The sequence below is a fragment of the Pan troglodytes genome, chromosome 9 (assembly GCF_028858775.2).
Source record: "Pan troglodytes isolate AG18354 chromosome 9, NHGRI_mPanTro3-v2.0_pri, whole genome shotgun sequence".
Taxonomy (NCBI): domain Eukaryota; kingdom Metazoa; phylum Chordata; class Mammalia; order Primates; family Hominidae; genus Pan; species Pan troglodytes.
In genome coordinates this window covers 126273066-126275750 of record NC_072407.2, presented here as the reverse complement: position 1 = coordinate 126275750, position 2685 = coordinate 126273066, and positions in this window count along the sequence as shown.

Genomic DNA, 2685 nt, shown 5'->3' with positions numbered 1-2685 from the left:
AAGAGGAAGAGTTCTTCAGTGCTTTCTTTTCTTGAAACACTCTGGAAGAACTGCCTTAGCTTCTAAAACGCATGAGCTCAAATGCTTTTCATAGTGACAGAAGGGGAAGTGAAAGGAGAGTACAAAATACTTATCAAACTTTTCTTCTACCAGATTGCATTTTGTAATATTTTCTTCAGTTGTTAAAATTAGACATATATTCCAAGAATCTTAATTGAGTTTTGAGTCAAAATTCAATGCTTTATCCTACTTAAGAGCCTTCATTTGGATTATTCCTTAGAACATCTTTTTTCTTTTAATTAGTACAAATCTTATCTAAGTCAATAGTTCCCATCAGAGGGTGCTATTTACCTGTGTTACTACTGAAACATTAATTTCCACATGAGAAAATGTCCATGCTGTAATATGGACCACTTCAGCCACATGGCTACATGCCTTAATTTATAGGGAGCATTAGCTTAATTTTTCACACTGTATTCATTTTGGTACAGAAGAAAATTCTTATTTTTTATGGCAATTTACATTTGTAGGGCTTTCTCCTGAAGATCCAGTGCTCCCTCTGTTTTGCCATGGATTATATTCCAAAATATGTGGAGAATTTTAAGATCTAGCAAAAATTTTCCCTCCCAACAGCCCCTGGAAACCCATAAATACCCTACTCTCTGCTCCTGTTAATTTGACTATTTTAGATTCCACGTATAGGTGAGATCCTGCAGTGTTTCTCTCTGTGTCTTGTTTCTTTCACTTAGCATAGGTCCTCCTCATTTTCAGTGGTAAGCTAAGACTTAGATACACCACTTTCTTTCCCATTTTGTGCATTTCTGACACTTAAGTAAAATGGTGGAGGATCAGAGAAGATTCATAGACATTAGGGGCCTTAGGGAGAGTAGTACCTCAGTTACTACTATGTCTCTCCATAAACAGAACTCTCCCTGTTCTAGATGTAGGTCTTTTATTCTATGACATGTGCAGTAACTTAACATTTTCTAGATGCTGGTCCTCTGTGGATTAGACACAGTGTTCTTTGCTCCCATCCCACCTGGGTCTAATCTGTATTAGAAGCCAGCACCCAGGTTGCTGAAGCCTCTACCTCCAATTTTCCTGGTGAAGTGAAAACTCAAGTGAATGGAGCAATGATGAGAGGAGAGAATGACGATTCTGTCCTGGTTATACAGGTTAAATATCCCTTATCCAAAATGCTTGGGGCCAGAAATGTTGTGGATTTCTTATCTTTTCAGATTTTGGAACATTTGCATTACATATTTAGGGGTAGAGCATGCCAAGTCTGAAAATTTGAAATCCAAATGCTCCAATGAACATTTTCTCTGAGCATTGTGTTGGTGCTCAAAAAGTTTCAGAGAACCAGTGTTTTGTTTCATTTATCTTTCTTTTTGTTGTTGTTGTTTCAATTGCATTTAGTTCTGCTCTGATCTTGGTTACTTCCTTTCCTCTGCGAGGTTTGGGTTTGGTTTGTTCTTGTTTCTCTAGTGCCTTGAGGTGTGACCTTAGAATGTTAGTTTGTGGTCTTTGAGTCTTTTTGATGTAGGCATTTAGGGATTTGAAGTTTCCCCTTAGCACTGCTTTTGCTGTATCCCAGAGGTTTTGATAGGTTTTGTCATTACTGTCATTCAGTTTGAAGAATTTTTAAATTTCTATGTTGATTTCGTTTTTGACTCAATGCTCATTCAGGAGCATGTTATTTAATTTCTATGTATTTGCACGGTTTTGAATCTTCCTTTTGGAGTTGATTTCCAGTTTTATTTCACTGTGGTCTGAGAGAATGCTTGATATAATTTCAATTTTCTTAAACTTATTGATGCTCGTTTTATGACCTATCATATGCTCTATCTTGGAGGAAGTTCCATGCGGTGAACAGGGAACACTTCTACACTGCTGGAGGAAATGTAAACTAGTACAACCACTATGGGAAACAATGTGGAGATTCCTTAAAGAACTAAAAGTAGAACTACCACTTGATCCAGCAATCCCACTACTGGGTGTCTACCCAGAGTTAAAAAATCATTATACAAAAAAGATACTCGCACATGCACGTTTATAGGAGCACAATTCACAATTGCAAAATTGTGGAACCAACCCAAATGCCCATCAATCTATGAGTGGATAAAGAAACTGTGATATATTTATACAATGGAATACTACTGAGCCATAAAATGGAATGAATTAATGGCATTTGCAGCAACCTGGATGAGATTGGAGACTTATTCTAAGTGAAGTAACAGGAATGGAAAACCAAACATCGTGTATTCTCACTGATATGTGGGAGCTAAGCTTTGAGGACACAAAGGCATAAGAATGATACAATATGTAAGAATTAAAGAAAGAGGAAAGAAATACAAAGTGTGGCTCAACAGTCAACAATGACAGGTTTATTTTAGAAAACAAACCTGAGAGGGGCTTCTGGCTGAGTTAGGTCAGAGCCACACTCTCTTACAGACAGTTTCTTTAAGGATTCAGGGTGGGAGAGCTTATCAGAGGCTTGGACTGCTTCTGTGTTTCTTTGTTGTGCTCATCTGGGAGGGAGAGTTGTGTGTCTGTCCCCATACATCTTTCTGCAGCTGCAGGCATACCCCATGAGTCTGCTTTTAGCTTTCCTATCTTAGCATACCTGAAGGGAAAGGAATGTGTTTATTAAGGCCCATTGTTTTACTGGGGACTATTGAAGTT